The following is an 18,164-nucleotide window of genomic DNA, read 5'->3' as shown; positions in this document are numbered from 1 at the left end:
CATAAAACTGGCCGTTCTTTAAAGACTAGTTGAGTACTGGACATCAGCATTGTGGGTTCGATACAGGCTCAAAATGGTCAGAAATAAAGAACTTTCTTCTGAAACTCGTGCATGTCTACTTATTGAGAGGCGACTCCGGGAAGCTGGCCTTCTAGGCAGAGTTGCAAAGAAAGAGCCATAGTCTCCCATACTGGCCAATAAAGACTTTCCGTTTCCACTACAATAGTGAATTTACAACATTAACTATTAAAGATGTCATTTTAATGGATCAAGAAATTTGCTTTTCTTTCAAAAACAAGACATTTCTATAGTGACCCCAAACTTTTGAACGGTAGTGTGTATAATTTAACATATGAGACTTGGGACTATCTGGTGCTATCCTGCAATGATTTCTTAAGATAATGGCTTTAAAAGTTCCAAACCCTCATTGGTTGGAATGGGTCAGCAATTTTTGTTCTAGTAGTCCTTTTGATACTTAACAACATGAAATTGGAATATTTTAGAGTACTATTTAGTAGAAACAAAAATGCAGAATAGAATCATTTTCGTCCCCCGAAGCTCTCAATATTATGATCATTAAAGAATATTGGTGGGTGCTATATTTGTCCTGTTTATAAATCCGTGTGTGCAGGGAAATGGTTAAATGTTTTTTTTGCATATCTCAACTTCCCTGAGGGCACCGCAGGGAGTGGGGTCATGGCCAGGGGTCAACTTAGTGGTTAGGGCATTGGGCAGTTAACCAGAAAGGTTGCTGAATCGATCCCCTGAGCTGACAACGGTAAAATCTTCGTTCAGGCCCTTGAGCAAGGCAGTTAACCCACGTTCCTCGGGCGCTGAAAGACCTCGGATGCGATTATGGCACCTCCCGCACCTCTCTGATTCAGAGGGGTTGGTTAAATGCGAGAACCACATTTCAGTTGAAGGCCATCAGTTGTACAACTGATGGTATCCCCTTCCATTGGCAACAGCGCCCTGGAGCAATTTCAGGGTTAATGCCTTGCTCAAGGCCAGCTCCAGTATTCGAATCAGCAGCCTTGTCAGTTACTGGCCTAACGCTTTAACCTCGTGGCTACCTGCACATGGAATATATTTAAACTCACTAGGGCAAATACGGAACAGTAATTTCTGGTTATGTCAATACCAATTACTGACATCGAACAGACTTCATAAATATTACACCACCCTTTTTTCCACATTTCTGTTGTGTTCCAAAGCCTGGATTAATTGGATTTAACCGTTACTTTTTCTGTAATGATCACAGAACAAAATACACTGGTAATGTTAAAGTGGAAGAAAAAATGTGATATGTATTTTTTAAATGAAATGGAGAACAATAAACTCTAAACAGCATATCTTGATTTAGATTAAGTAATTGAACCCCTGAGTCAATACATATTTATTATCATCTTTGCATGATTACAGCATGTCAGTCCTTCTGGGTAAGTCTCTAAAGTGTGCAAACCACCTGAATTGTACAATGTTTTTCCATTATCTTTTAAAAAAATGGTTTAAAAGCGCTGTCAAAATTGTTGTGATCATTGATAATAAACCATTTTCAAGATTTGCAAAGAATTTACAGTCGATTTAAGTCAAAACTGTAACAGGCCAATCAGTCGTCTTGGTAAGAAACTCCAGGTGTATATTGCCTTGTGTTTAGTATTTGTCCGTCTGAAAGAGGTGAATTTGGTCTCTCCAGTGTCTGTTGGCCAAGCAGACTGACCCCCCAAAAGGTAAATCCCTCCAGGTTTACCTGTGCTATGAAGTAGAATTTAGACCGTCCCCTCGCCCCGACGGTGCGCGAACCAGGGAATCCTTCTGCACACATCAACAACAGTCGCCCACTGAAGCGTCGTTTACCCTCATCGCCCGCAAAGCCGCGGCCCTTGCGAGAGCAAGGGGAAACCTACTTAAGTCTCAGAGCAAGTGACGTACTGAATTGAAACGCTACTTAGCGCGTACCCTAACTAGTAGCCCATTCAACATCCGTTACACTCACCCCCTTATCAACCTCTCCTTTCCGCAGCAACCATGAATCCGGGTCAACAGCATCAACTGTAACAGTATAACTTAAACCGTCCCCTCGCCCGAACGGGCGGAACAGGGCACCTTCGCACACATCAACAACAGTGCTCCACGAAAGCTGCGTTACCCATCGCTCCAACAAAAGCCGCTGGCCCTTGCCAGTAGCAAGGGGAAACCTACTTTAAGTCCTCAGACAAGTGACGTACTGTATTAAACGCTACCTGAGCGCGTACCCGCTAACTAAGCCTAGTCGCATTTCACATCGTTAAAATAGCTCTATTCCTGTTTCTTTTTATTCCAAAAAATGGTCATCCTTCCAGATGATCTCAGCATATCCCATACATGTATGCAAGCCGACCACCATCGCTTAAAATTATGAAAGAGTGGTACTCAGTGATGATGTTTGTGTTGGATTTGCCCCAAACATATACGCTAAATGTTAATTTCTTGCCACATTTTTTGCAGTATTATTTTTAGTGCCTTATTGCAAACAGGATGATGTTTGGGGAATAATTTTTATTCTGTACAGGCTGTCCTTTCTTTTCAACTCTGTCGTTTATGTTATTATTGTGGAGTAACTACATATAGTTGTTGATCCTATCCTCAAAATTATCTCCTTCACAGCATTAAACTCTGTAACTTTTAAATCACCATTGGCCTCATGGTGAATCCAGAGCAGTTTCCTTACTCCCGATGTTATGAAGGCGCCTGTATTTGTAGTGACTGGGTTTGATACACCATACAAATGTGTAATTAATAAACTGCACAATGCCTCAAAGGGATATTCAATTGTCTCTTTTTTTTCTTTTACCCATCTACCAGATGTGCCCTTCTTTTGAACATGTGGATAACCTCCGCAGTCTTTGTGGTTGAATATGTGCTTAAAAATTCAACCTGCGTTCGACTTAAGGGCCTTACAATAATTGTATGTGGGGGTACAGAATGTGGTAGTCATTTTAAAAATATGTTAACCACTATTAATTTGTAACAGAGTTGAGTCCCATGAATACGATGTGACTTGTTAAGTACATCTTTACTTTCCTGAACTTAATAGCTTGCCATAACAAAAGGTTGAATATTTATTTGACTCAATACATTTCAGTTCAACATTTTTTTTATTCATCTCCTGTAAACATTTCTAAAATCCATTATTTCACTTTGACTTACGCGGTGTTGTGTTAGATCATGACATCACACATCTCAATGAAGTACTTTTAATTCAGAGCTGTAACACTCCAAAGATGTGGAAAAAGCAAGAGGTGTGAATACTTTCTGAATTCACTGTATACATTAACTCAGCACCCAGAACCAAATCCGTTGTCATGACAGATTGAAATATGAACTGCTGGTAAACATCCTGACATCTGTGTGTGGCCATCTTCCCTTACCCTCGCACGTGAACCTTTTGGGCTGTTGGGTGGATCGGCCGCAGGCTGGAGCTGGGGCCAAGGTGAGTCTGTGTCCTCCCAGGGTGGGACCAGAATGAGCCTGATTGGCAGGCAGGAGGCTGTGGAAGGGCTTGATAAACCCACTCTTCCTCACTTTACCCCCTACAGCAAGCCAGAAACATTAGACAACCACTATCCACATCAATGCAAATAGGCAAGCTGAAGTATGAAGGATTATCTCATACTTGCGTTACAACTTGATTGTTCAGAAGATTTTTTCTGGCGTTCTGTTATTGCTACTTACACCAGCAGATGGCACTTCTTAAATGGTTAAGCTCCTGGAAAAAAGAAAGATCAAAATCGGCTAATAGTTAGTCGTTCAGCACATCACTAATTCTCAAGACCACCTCTCACTCACCTACGTGAATTGCAACAGCACTTGGTGAGTTCCAATAAATCTCCCCCTCCCCCGCACTCCATTTCACTCACACACTCGCATCGAGCCTTTTTACTTCCTCTCGGTCACCACTTCAAACAGGCTGAAAATAACACCTGTGGTTATTCAACACTCTCGCACTCCTCTACCTCACCGCGCATGTAACAACGATTTCCCTACATTGCAATAAGCGGGAAATGCAGAGCGATTCTACATTGCGCCCACGCTTGACACGATTTTCCACTAGACAAACGCAGCCAACCACACCGCTACTCAACACGCCTTTCCCAATTATTTGACCAACAGGAAGAATATCACTGGCAAACGCAACACTGCGGGTCGAAATACTTTGAAAACACCATCATTCCACTATACTGCAGATATATTATGGACATTTTCTGAAAATTCATTAAAAAAATAATCTTGTGTAGCACAAATAATACCCCCCCCATGCACTCCTCTGCTCATCAACAGTATAATCAGATTCCTTTCCACGTGGGATGCTTGCTTTCACAGTAAATATAAACTGACATGGTTCAGTTAATTTGGCTCTTATTAAGGGACAAGATTTGGAGCAGGGCCGGGTCAATTATTGTTTGTAGCATACCCATAACAATAAATAATCAGTGATCAACTATTATTTAGTTCTTTATCAGATAATTCAATATGTCAATAAGGTATTATTCAATCGCGATTCAACACACCTCTCCACAGCTTCTCGATCAGGCTTGTCGCCCGGTCACACCATCACCTGCTGAATTAGTGTTTTTACAATGGGTGGTTGCTGGCCTACCTCAGCTGGCAGAGCTTCCTCACACAATTCCAACCAGCGCTCCTGAAACGGAATGACGAAGATGTTAATCTCTCTATGGAGCCATTAGTTCTGAGAACTATGATGTGACAGAGAATCCCTATTCGTACAATGGGAGGGTTGGAAAGCTAGTGTTTTCTGTTATTGGATTCAGGGTTTTTTCATCATTGTTCGCCTGTTAACTTGCTCTTATGTGGGAACGTCAGTCCACGGCCATACACACAGACAGTAGATTTGATACTAATGCTTGCGATAATGTTTGTTTGACGTACTGCTACCCAAAGTTTAACTTGTCGGAAGGAGAGCAAAATCTTACGGTGACTTCAGTGTCCTCTTTCTGAAGGACCGTCTCCAATCGTCTTCCGACTGAGCTCTGCTGAAAAATTACGAAAGAATCATCAACAACATCACACCCTCATAATATCCTATCAATAAATCATACATCTCCCATGCCAAATAGCCATCTATTTGTACATTCTATGTACATCACCAATTATGAATACAAAATCATGAAATCCAACATGTAACACAAGAAAGAATATGTGACTCACATATCAGGATAAGGCTCTGTCACTTTCCTCAAGCGGAGGCCAAACTTCACCTGGTCACTAAGGAAACAGCAAACTAAGTTGATACATAGAAAATGTACACTTCAAATCAATATATGTATTTAATAACTCCTGAGCCGAAACATGTTTTATAATATGGCATGATCTTTATGTGATTGAATTTACTATCATGCCATTGGAGTAAATCCAGGTGGAGCTATCCACTGTCCTCGGTTATCATCTCTTGTTACGTTTCAACGATTGGTATACTACCCTCTCATACTGAGCCGCATATCACTTAGTGTTATCATGATACACATCACGCTTTCAGCAAGCTTTGCTTCACCCGAAGACTCAGTTGTGATGCCCATTAACAAAAGAGTCACAACAACCTCCTCTCCACTAGCACCATGTATTTGTGTTCGTGTTGCATGCTTGTCTAAATATATGCTGTCTTGTCCTGGCTGCTGCCGAGCTGGTGCACAATTGTCCACCAACGCACCGACAACCTGTGTAGCCGTGTAACCTCACTGATAGAGACATAGCAATAGTTCCTCATACCCCCCCCCCCGCAGCTCTCTCGGTTTCCCCCACCTGTCCTCTGCCCCCCAAACCACTCTCACGTGTGGCCACGTCAGAGGACAAATCACAGAGGGAACATCTGTGCATAGTGCAGGTATCAGTGGACCCGCTCTAGTTGGTCTCTCTGTGTAAGGTGACATCTAAGACTTGGACTTCCTATCCACAACCGTCCAAGTCCCACATGGCTTCTTGTCACAGAGGTCATGAACCGCAAGTGTGTTGTGTCCGTGCTGCCATCTGCCCCAGTTTCACACATTATGCCAGTAAGGTGATGTTGACCTCAACTCTCAGGCATCACAATAATACACACAAGATACACACACGAACACACAGCATGAACAGATAGATACTCACGCTCAACACACACACATCACACACAACACACCAGCACACACCACACACACCACACACACACAACACACACATCACACACAACACACACACACACACACACACAGCACACACACACACACACAACACAAACACATGACGACAATCACACACATACACGGCCTTCTTCTAACTACAGAGATGAATCTTTGCATACCGTGGGCAGGTTAACCGTATTAAACAGTAATAGCCCAGACCACATTTCAGATGAAGCTGTTCAAGGGGAAAGGAAGGCTCTCATTGACATTGTTTCTAGGATGGTTTTGCATATGGGGGACAATGATAACTTCTATAAACCTCTCATCACATTGTTGATGGTGCGTTGTGTGTGGCTGGCGATGGGGTTTCAGTGTATCAAATTGCGTAGCGGATTTTGAAGACTCACGCTGCTTCTTCAGACAAGATCCTCTCTTGCAGGCAGGAGTTCCCTGCAGACTGGATCCTAGTCAGGAGCAGCTCTCATTCTACATGACAAACACACGGATTGGTTTATAACATTCAAGATAATCAACTAGGACAAGCAATTTTCTCAAGAGCGAGCTAGGTGGATTGCCATGTTTACAGAGAAGTTGTTGTGTGTGTGTTTGTGTGTTTTGGGTGTGGTGTGCATTCCGGCGTTTACTTGCATGCCTGCATGTGTGTGTGCATGTTGCTCTGTCCTATGGTCACTATCCTCACTCCAGATCGTTGTCGTCCATGCTGTGTGGGAGGTGAGGTCAGGGGTATTGGCCTGTGTCCAGCAGTGTTCAAATAATCCGTGTTACGGGTCAGTCAACTGGTCACGAAACGGGTGTGGGGAAGACGGCAAGTTATACAGCTAATGTACTATAGCTTTTATGTGGCAACTAATTAATAAACATCACTTCATCACTTAGTTTCTTGCTCTTCTCTCAGCTTGCTGCAACCCCTGTATGGGCCCCTATATGAAATAAGCACAAGGAATCCAGGATGGCTATGCTTTTGGCACTCAGAACAGAGGCCTTTAACCAAATCCCAATTTTATTTGTCACATGCGCCGAATAACAACAGGTGAGACCTTGACTGTGAAAATGCTTTACTTACCAGCCCTTTAACCAACATATGCAGTTCATCGTAATAGAGTTAAGAAAATATTTATAAATAAAACTAAAGTAATAAAATAAAATAAAAAGTACAGACACATAAAATAAACAATACTAGAGGCTATTGTTATATACAAGGGGGTACCGTACCAGTCAATGTCGAGTACAGGGTTAGTCGAGGTATTGTACATTAGGTAGGGGGTAAGTGACTATGTCATAGAAATAAACAGAGCGAGTAGCAGAAATTGTAAAATCAAACTGTTAATATGCTGGTGCCCATTTTATTATTGTTCAAGCAGTCTTCATTTGGCTGGGGGTAGAAGCTGTTAGCGGCCTTTTGAACCGTAGACTTTGTGTCACGCACTCTCGCTCTCCGCCTCTCTGCACTCGAGGCGCCAGGGCTGCCTTCAATTACGCTACACCTATACCGATCATTACGCGTACATCACTCATTGGAGCTCAACCTGGACTCCGTTCCCTTTGTTGTTGCCGTCTATAACTGTCTGGCTCTGCTCCATGTTGGTTCCCGCGTGTCAACATTAATGGTCAATATGTGTTCGATTGTCCAGACACTGTCCTGCTGTATCATGTCCGTTGCTGCATGGTAAGGTTCACATCACTTACCGTGCTTCTCGTCTACAGCGGCGTTCTACACTGGTGCTCCCGTACAGCTTCCGAACGGTAGCAGAGAGAACATTAGACTTGGGTGGATTGGAGTTCCTAACAATTTTTTTGGGACTTCCTCTGACACCTGCCTAGTATATAGGTTTCTGGATATTCAGGGAACTTGGCCCCAGTGATGTAACGGGCCTACGCCAACTACCTCTGTAGCTCTTAATGTCGGATTCCGAGCAGTTGCCATAACCAGCGGTGATGCAACCGGTAGGGGAAAGTGCTCTAGTATGGTGCCGCTGTAAAAGAACTTTTTGAGGATCTCGGGAACCGATGCCAAATATCCATGAGGGGGAAAGTTGTTGTCGGCCCCTTCACAACTTGTCTTGGTGTGTTTGACCAGATAGTTTGTTGGTGATGTGACACCAAGGAACTTGAAGCTCTCCGATCACGCTCTATCCTACTAACGCCCCGTCGATGTTAATGGGCGGCTGTTTGTCCCTTCCTCCTGTAGTCACGATCATGCTCAATTTGTGTTGCTCACGAGTTGAGGGAGAGGTTTGTTGTCCTGGCACCATACAACTGTAACAAAGTCTCTGACCTCCACTCCGTATGGGCTCTCATTTGTGGTCGTGTGACTAGGCCTACACTGTTCGTGTTCGTCAGCAAAACTTGGTGTTGGAGTTGTTGCCTGGCCAGCACAGTCCTTGGGTGAACAGGGAGTACAGTAGGGTGACTAAGCAGCCACCCTGACGGGGGCCCCTAGTGAGGATCAGCGTGGCAAATGCTGTTGTTGCTACTCCTTACCCCTACCCCCACAATGGCGGCACGCGGCCCGTCCAGGATAGTCAGATCCATTGCAAAGAGGTAGGTTTTAGTCCATGAACCTTAGAGCTTAGAATGAAGCTTGGTTGAACGATGCGTGTAGTCAATGAACATCATGTTCTTCAATTAGGTGTTCCCCTTTCGTCAGGTGGGAAATGGAGTGTGATGTGCGATTTGAAGATTTATCGTATTACCTGGATTGTTTGGGGCGGTATGCAATTGAGTTGGGTCCTAGGTTTCGCGGAATTTGAAGGTGTTGATGTGAGCCATGGACGCAGCCTTTCAAGCACTTTTCAACATGGCTACGACGTGAGTGCTACGGGTCGGAGTCATTTTAGGGCAGGTTACCTTCGCTTTCTTGGCACAGGACTAGTGGTGTCTGCTTGAAACATATAGGTATTACAGACTCGGTCAGGGAAAGGTTGAAAATGTCAGTGAAGACTCTGTTGCCAGTTGGTCCACCCATGCTCTCTGAGTACAACGCTCCTGGGTAGATCCTCTGGTCACCGGGCTTGTGAATGTTGACTCTATTTAAGAGGTCTTCGCTCCATCGGGTATGAGGACTGCATGCCTCAGTGTTGCTTGCCTCGAAGAGAGCATAAAAGGCATTTAGTCAATCTGGTAGGGCTGCGGCGTCCAAACTGGGTCAGCTCGCGACTGGGGTTTTCCCTTTGTAGTCCGTATATAATTCTGCAAGCGCTGCCACATCCGACAGCATCAGAGCCGTGGTAGTAAACGATCAATCTTATCCTGTATTGAATGCTTTGCACTGTTGCTGATGGTTTCGTCTGAGGGCATTGTCTTAAAGGTTCCAGATTAGTGTTCCGCTCACCTTGAAAGCGGCAGGTCTTGCCTTGTAGCTCGATGTCGTGTTCCTGTAATCCATGGCTTTGGTTTGTGGGAATATGTATGTACGGTCCACTGTGGGGACGACATCGAACTGCACTTGCTGATGTTTCCTGTGGACTACTCTCAATGCCATTGGATGAATCCCGGACATATTCCAGTCTGTTCTAGCACAACAGTCCTTAGCGTAGAACAGCACGTCTATCTGACCACTTCCGTATTGGGGTGAGTCATCTGGTATCCTTGCTTTGAGTTTTTTGCTTGTAAGCAGGAAGTCAGGAGGATTAGAATTAATGTCAGATTGCCAAAATGGAGAAACGAGGAGAGCTTTTGTTTGCATCTCTGTGTGGTGGAGTAAAGGTGGTCCCCTAGGAATTATATCTTTTCCACTGGTCTGCAACATGTGAACATGCTGGGGTTTGAAATTGACGGTAAAAAGTCCCGCAGACACTAGAACTCTGCTTTCTGGAGAGCATTTTCTTGTTTGCTTATGGCCTTATAACAGCTTGTGAAGTGTGTCTAGTGAGCATCAGTTGTGTGTGTAAATGGATAAAGGTACAAAAAATATATTGAACACTCTCTTGTGTAAGATTAGTATGCGTCTAACAGTTAGCATGAGGTACTGCTAACTCAAGGCGAGCAATTCTCGAGACCTCCTTAAATTAACTCGTGCAGCCAGCTGTATTGACAAACTAGACAAACACCCCCCTCTTGACCAGACGTACTGTTCGTCGCTGATAGATGCACCGGACAAGACCAGCCACTGAATTATCCGTGTCGGCATTTCAGACATGACTAGGTGGAGACAATAAGATATACAGTTTTAATGTCCCGTTGGTAGATAGGTCTCAACGAGATTTCCAGTGATTGCACGTTGGCTCAATAGAGCGAATGTAGAGACGGTTACACACCTCGCCGACTGACATTTTTACGAAGCACTCCGATTTCACCTCCTGTATTTCTGTCTTTTCTCACGCGATTTGATAGGGATGTTGGACCTGGTCTCGGGAAACTTTGCGTCCGACTCATTAAAGAAAAAATCTTTGTCCAGTTGCAAGGTGAGGTAATCCGCTGTTCTGATATCCAGAAGGCTTCTTTCGGTCAATAAAAACAGTAGCAGCAGCATTATGTACAAAAGTAAGTTACAAAAACAACGTGAAAAAACACACAAAGTAGCAGAGTTTTTGTTAGAGCATAAAATGCAGCATGTCCTCCAGCGCGCTCTTTTTTCAGGAGGCTCTGTCTAAATATCAATGGGGAAGTACTGATCGTTTTCAGGGCGTTTTCCTTTATTAATAACCCTGGTGGTCGAAGTCCTGAATACTGATTGGCTGAAAAGCTGTGTATTCCACAAGTATGAAACCGAAAATGCAAATTTTTTCAACTGTAGAATCTACATCGGTAAACGCAGTTTACAATAAGCAAAGGCAATATAGCCACGCATAAGGAATGTTCATTCCACGACGGCCACCCACGGAGTGCCTGTACAACAGCCCTTAGCCGTGGTATTGGCATCTATCAACAGAAACCCCGCGGTGCTTATAAATCTTTGTCATACCGTGGTATAAGGTCTGATTACCACGCTGTCAGCTCAATCTAGCATTCAGAGGGCACAAACCACCATTCTAATGATGAATTAATACTTGAGCCAGAGTGCACGTAGTGTAACTGCAGTAACGTTCGGCCGACGCCTCTTCCTAGGGTCTTGATGAGGGAGCATCTTCAACAAAGCTCTGGAACCGCTGCAGACACTTCGGGAAAGTGAAGAGAATGAGACAGATGCAGAAGACACATAACCACCAATCCTGGAGAATATGGATGCTGCATTCAGAAGAACAGTCTTAGTGTTCAGGAGGGGATCCGTTAGAGTACAGGTATGGGTCAGCGATGCAGCATTTCTGAGTTGCTGAATATTTTGGAAATACGGTGTAAATATATTCATGTCTCAACCACTTGGTCTTGCTCCCTTGAGCTGGGAGGTCTGGAAGCTGCTTTTTTGACATCAAACATCAAGGCTGGAACACAGTTTATATTTGAAGTGTCTAACACATAGAAAACCTAGCCTGTGTTGTAGAGATCTGTTATTATGGTGCTTAAGCCAACCTCCGTTTGTATTCGCTGACTTTTGGCATAACAACGAGCAGTTACAGATGCGGGGTTTCTGTAGCAAAACACATGGTGCCTAATCCCAACCGTGTGGGGGATAGTTTTGTGAGTCCACACACGCAAACTATTATACCATATGAGGGTATGTGGGAATACCCACAAAAATGCAACATAACAAACTAAATATCTATCTCATCTGTCTCTCTTTTATCCAACTTTTCAATGCATTATGGTGATTCTAAAGGAATGAAGGAGAAAAAGGATAGAATGGAACTACTTTTGGTTGAGGATTAAGGCTGGAGTCCAGAGGGGACTGGTATGGAGGCCACGTCTGTGTCCCTGTCCGTGCCTGGATATCTGTGATCTGTTTTCTGCCTGTCTGTGCCCTCTGGTCTCTGTGTGATGTCTGTGCTCTGTTGTGCTGTGCCTCTGTTTGTGTCTGTGCCTCGTGTCTCTGTTGTTGTGTCTTGCCTCGTGTTCGTGTGGTCTGTACTCGTCTGTTGTGTCTGTGCCTCTGTTTCGTGTCTGTGCCTCTGTCTCTGTTGGGTGTTCTGTGCTCTGTCGTCTGTTGTGTCTGTGCCTCTGTATCTGGGTTTGTGGTCTGTGCCTCTGCTCTCTGTTTGTGTCTGTGCCTCTGTCCTGCTGTGTGTGTTCTGTCTCTGTCTCTGTGTGTGTCTGTGCTCTGTGTGGTGTCTGTGCCGTCTGTTCTGGTTTGTTTGTGTGCCTCTGTTTCTGCTGTTGTGCCGTTGTCCTCTGTGTGTGTCGTGCCTTCCTTCTTTAATCAGAACAACAGTTTTCAGCTTTGCTAAAATAATTGCAAAAGGGTTTTCTAATGATCAATTAGCCTTTTAAAATGATYAACTTGGATTAGCTAACACAACGTGCCATTGGAACACAGGAGTGATGGTTGCTGATAATGGGCCTCTGTACGCCTATGTAGATATTCCATTAAAAAATCTGCCGTTTCCAGCTACAATAGTCATTTACAACATTAACAATGTCTACACTGTATTCCTGATCAATTTGATGTTTTTAATGGACACATTTTTTTGCTTTTCTTTCAAAAATAAGGACATTTCTAAGTGACCCCAAACTTTTGAACGGTAGTGTATCTTCGGTATGTTTTAATCCAATTCCATCTATGCTAAGATCGACAGCCCGTTTCAACATTCATTTTTTTCCCTCCTTCGTCCTCTTGTTGTTCTCCAGTCTTGGCCAGGTGTTCTGCAACTCAGGACATCAGCAGACAGTGGTGTAGTGACCCCAGTGTTTCTGAGGGGGGCGCCGRACAGGCAGAGAAGAAGAAGACAGAAGGGGTGACCTCATCATGCAGAGAAACCTCTCTCTCTCCWGAGTGGAGCACACTGAGGAGGAAGACGAACTCTGTGAGTTTAAAACACAGGGCAATGTTGCCTCACTACATACAGTATCTGTACATAGCCTCATATCCATACTGTAGCTGCTGACTCCCGAGAATGGCAGTGGCAGTTGGCTTCAACACATCGTATGGATTTGAGGCTACCAGTAGACGGTATCCTTAACCAGTACATAGCCAGTACTTAGGGGTTCAATTCAAAGTGAAGTCAGACACTTCCAAGGAATAAGTGAAATTCCAMCATAATAGTAGTAAAGTGCCATTCATTTTTTGATTGGAATTTGAATTCACTGACTGAACTGACTGAAATGAAATTGACATCAACCCTGGTACTGACAAAAAGTGTGTGGRTTGTTAACCTAATAACATGTTTCAATACATTCTTCCATGTCCCCTTTCATAAACCATCCTTTTGTAACATTTCACGTAGGACAACAGAATTCAGAGATGGCCAGATCCTATGGCGCTGCTTTGTGACATGAATTTAAACAACATCCTCATTTGAACTACACCGTTATCCTTCTTTTTTGTTGTTGTTGTTGTTGTTGTGTGTGTTTAACCCTGTTTAATTTCTAGAGAGCTGATTGTCATGGACTCCCTCCTACCCCTCAAGTTCATGTAAGTGCAGAGGTCTAGTCAAACAGCATGTGCCCTAAGACAGTACAGAAAAGCTGCTGCATCAATAACTAACAATATTTCCACATGCTTATAAACAGGCTATGTAGCTAATGGCTATTGGTCTCAAAAACGCTTGATGGAATGCTCACTGCAACAATGGTTTGCTAAGATGAACATTAAACACATTATAATAGTCTAACCATGCCTATTTTACAGCAATGTAGAAATAGCCATCATGATAATACAACATGTTTTGTTTCATAGATGGGCGCCTGTTTCTCTAAAGTCTTCAATGGTTGTCCTTTGAAGATCCACTGTGCTGTGACCTGGATTCTCCCTAAAACTAGAGGTAGGGGTACAGAAGGGGTTATTAAAGAGGTTAAGACAAGGTCATTATAAATGGCCGTGACATTATCTTATCTCTTCCTCAGATCAGTATCTTATTCTGGGGGCAGAAGAGGGTGTCTACACCCTRAACCTCAACGAGCTCCATGAGGACACCCTGGAGAAGGTAACAGTTTAGATATTGATGAATGTGGGAAAGTATGAATTAATGTGGGTAGTCTGCGTTACAATTTCAGAGCATACCACAAATACTATTCTACTGAGCCATTTACTTTATGTTCATATTCTTATCTTATTGTTGTTGTATTGTCGAGAAGGAACCTGCGAGMAGGCATTTCGTTAGACAGTGTATATATACCATGTGTATCCTGTACATACGACTAATAAAACTTAAAACGAATACCTCTCTCTTCCCCCCACAGTTGCTCCCACAGAGATGTACCTGGCTGTTTGTCATGAACAATGTCTTGATGTCCGTATCAGGTAGAGCTCTACCCCAATMACACACCTATCATGTTGTTCATAGGATCCTACACCATCAACTCCAGTAATAAACCAGACCTGGTTGCAAATAGTATTTCAGTGTTTGCTTGAGTGCCAGGTGGGRGGGGTTTGCACTTTTGAGACTATTCCATTGGTTCCATTGCACCATGMCAAGCTCAATCAAGCACTGCTAAATTTGAACACGGGTTCTTACCATTCCTCCCCTCTCCAACCCCATCCCCAGGGAAGTCTTCCCAGCTGTACTCCCACAGTCTGACGGCTCTGTTTGAACAGAGGGGCCACAAGCAGCAGAAACAGAGTCACCTGTCCCTCAGTACCAACCGCCTCACTGAGAGGATCAACCCCAGGCAGAGGGGGGGTGTGTGTGTGTGTTTGTGTGCGTGTGTGTGTGTGTGTGTGTGTGTGTGTGTGTGTGTGTGTGTGTGTGTGCGCGTGAGCATCAATGTGTTCGGGTTCAATTTGTCTTCAATATACAGTATGTGCCTGTCCTAATTTAAAGTAAAAAATATATAAAATGTCAATCAGCAGGAAATATGCTGTAACTGTGAAGATACCAGACACTAAAGGCTGCCGAAGATGCAGCGTGGGTAAGTGAAATTTGGCACTGCATTATGTTTAATCACAACACAGAAAGTTGCTTCAATTTATCTGAAATTGATTCAATTGAAATTGCTCTTTCTCCTCTCTCTAGCAAGAAACCCACACACAGACAGCACGTTCCTGTGTGGGGCTGTACCATCAGGTCTAATTCTACTCTTGTGGTATGAGCCTCTGCAGAAGTTCTTGCAGCTCAAGGTGTGTATCGACATAACAAAACTCACAATTATTTCATACAACATACACTTGACTGGCCTGCACAGAGCCCTGACCTCAACCCTATTGAACACCTTTGGGATGAATTGAAACTCCGACTGCGAGCCAGGCCTAATCGCCCAACATCAGTGCCTGACATCACTAATGGTCTTGTGGCTGAATAGAAGCAAGTTCCTGCAGCAATGTTCCAACATCTAGTGGAAAGCCTTCCTAGAAGAATGGAGCAGATTATAGCAGCAAAGGGGAGGACCGACTCTATATTAATGCCCAGGATTTTGGAATGAGATGTTCGACGAGCAGGTGTCCACATACTTTTGGCCATGTAGTGCATGTATATGAACCATGTCTGTAAGACTTGTAAAATTGGTCTTTCTACCCTTTTTCCCTCTCAGCATATAGACATACGTCTACCGGATTCGCTCCCTATCTTTGAGCTACTGGTGTTAGTGAAGGATGAGTTCCCACAGCTATGTGTCGGGGTGGGGGACRGTGCTGCAGAGGGAGGGAAACCACCAACCAACCAGCAGCTGAAGTTCGACATCATAGAGTTGAACGGCACACCAAATTCTTCACCAGGTAGCACAGAGATGTCAGATATTAGGATTTGAACCGTATGACATTGTGTAGAGAAATTGTATAACCGTAATTCTGTCTCTCTCTCTCTCTCTTTCTTTCTTTCTCTCTGTCTTTGTATATGTGCATGTGTGTGTGTGCGTGCGTGTACAGAGAGTACGCCGGACCMGGGCCGGACCGGAGCCGGACCGGGAGCCATGCAGGCAACACAGCTGGACAGAGACACGGTTCTCATTGTACTGGAGAGTGAGTCTATTGGAATATATTACATCCTACCTAGAATYTCATTAGCACCACCTGCCTTTTAATGTCCACTACTAACGGTATCTTTAATGTCACTTTACAGAGACTGTGAAGATTGTCAACCTACAAGGTCTTCCCTCCAAGGAGCTGGCTGCTGAACTTGTCTTTGACTTCCCCATTGAAACACTAAGTACTAACTTCATTCAATCTCAATAATAATTCTTTACCTCATAGAATGTTCTCAATTCATCACCACATCATAGGTACAGGCAGGGGTGAGGTACTGTAGTTACAGCTACACACTACGTGCGTGGAAGATTTTTTTGTTGTGACATTACTGTTGTGTGGCTAGTTTGTTTACAGGACAGTGTTCTGGCTTTCTGGAAGCATGGTCTTAAAGGGAGGAGTCTTCACACAAATGAGGTGATTATGTTTGATTGTAAATGTAAGTCGCTCTGGATAAGAGCGTCTGCTAAATGACTTAAATGTAAATGTAATGTAAATGCTTGATCTGCATTGGAAGTATATTATCTCGCCGAAACAGTGAAATACATTTACATTCATCTTTGTAGGTCACGCAGGAAATCACAGACGAAAGCAGAGTATTCCAGGTCTTGGGGACGAATAGGTATGCTCCAAACGCTGGTCTGTTACCTTGAATACCACATTATGTGTGTTCGCATTAGGGGTCAAAGGTTATCTGAGAAAACGAATCACATTCGGTCTTTTGTCGTTTCTGTAGGGATATTGTTCTTCAGAGTACCCCCACAGAGGACCCGTCAGCCATGACCAACCTCTATATCCTGACTGGCCATGAAAGCAGCTACTGAGAGAAGGGAGAAAAGGACTGAAAGAAAATAATAGATATTGGGATTTAAGTAAGAAGAGAAGAAGAGTGTGTCTTGAGAMGGGAAGTGCTTCTCTGGCACCTAATAAACTCACTGTAGACTTGTCTCAAACTGAACTAACCCCCTCTACCTGCATATGGGGAACAGACAGACCATGGGGGACTCTCACACACTAAACCACAGGGAGATAACTGAGCTGGTGTGTGTTTGAGGAAGGACTTGTAAAAAAAGACTTGTCAGAGAGAGCCCCCTGTCGTGACCTCTAACCCCTTGAATGGCACAAACTACTTTTAACCTTACACAACCCCATTGTCTATTTTTACTGGTATGACTGATAACTGAAGTCTGACCTGTCTCCTGAAACAACATTGTGAARACCACCCTGCTCTGTCCATTAACTGTAGTATTACTATGTGACGTCATGGCATAGGTGGCGCCGCTCCAAGATGTCAACATAAATAGTTTAGAAAATATGTGCCATAGAATCAGAGTGCCAATACATTCTAAAAGTGCTTTGAAAGACTTTACTGAGATCAATTTAAAGGCCTGTTTCCCAGACCCAGATGAAGACTATTCCAGCACTAAAAAGGGCTTGCAACATGTGTTTTTTTCCACAAAGTGCTCAAAGACTGGTAGTGATACTATGTTGTGTTTAATGATTTTGGTTTGGTTTGGTTTGGTTGTGCAGTATGAGGCCTAATGTAACACTCATCATCCATGAAATACACTTGAAGGAGCATGCATGTTGCTTTTTGAATTTTTTTGGGGGAAAATCATATGATGTGGGAATATGGATTTAAGAGATTTTATGTATACTTAGTTTTAACTTACGCCAAACAATAGATTTTTTTCAAAGACGAGAGAGAGAGTCGAAAATAGCYGGTCCGAGACAAGGTAGCACATCCGGTGAACAGGTCAGGGTTTCATAGCACCAGGCAGAACAGTTGAAACTGGAGCAGCAGAACGACCAGGTGGAATGTGGACAGCCAGGAGTCATTAGGCCAGGTAGTTCTGAGGCATGGTCTCCCGAGTGGCGCAGCGGTCTAAGGCACTGCAGGTCAGTGCTAGAGGCGTCACTACAGACCTTGGTTTAATTCCAGGCTYTATCTCAACCGGCCGTGATTGGGAGTCCCATAGGGTGGCGCACAATTGGCCCAGCGTCGTCCGGGTTAGGGTTTGGCCGGGGTAGGCCGTCATTGTAAATAAGAATTTGTTCTT

General features: G+C 43.8%; 1 pseudogene; it reads left to right on the top strand.

Annotated features, from left to right (window-relative positions):
* The window catches only part of LOC111980821 (mitogen-activated protein kinase kinase kinase kinase 2-like), a 41,796-nt pseudogene extending 24,107 nt beyond the window's left edge, over positions 1-17,689 (top strand).
* Positions 17,690-18,164: the final 475 nt, after the last annotated feature.

Source organism: Salvelinus sp. IW2-2015, linkage group LG3 (genome assembly GCF_002910315.2).
Source record: "Salvelinus sp. IW2-2015 linkage group LG3, ASM291031v2, whole genome shotgun sequence".
Lineage (NCBI taxonomy): Eukaryota > Metazoa > Chordata > Actinopteri > Salmoniformes > Salmonidae > Salvelinus > Salvelinus sp. IW2-2015.
This window is presented reverse-complemented; position numbering and strand designations above follow the sequence as displayed.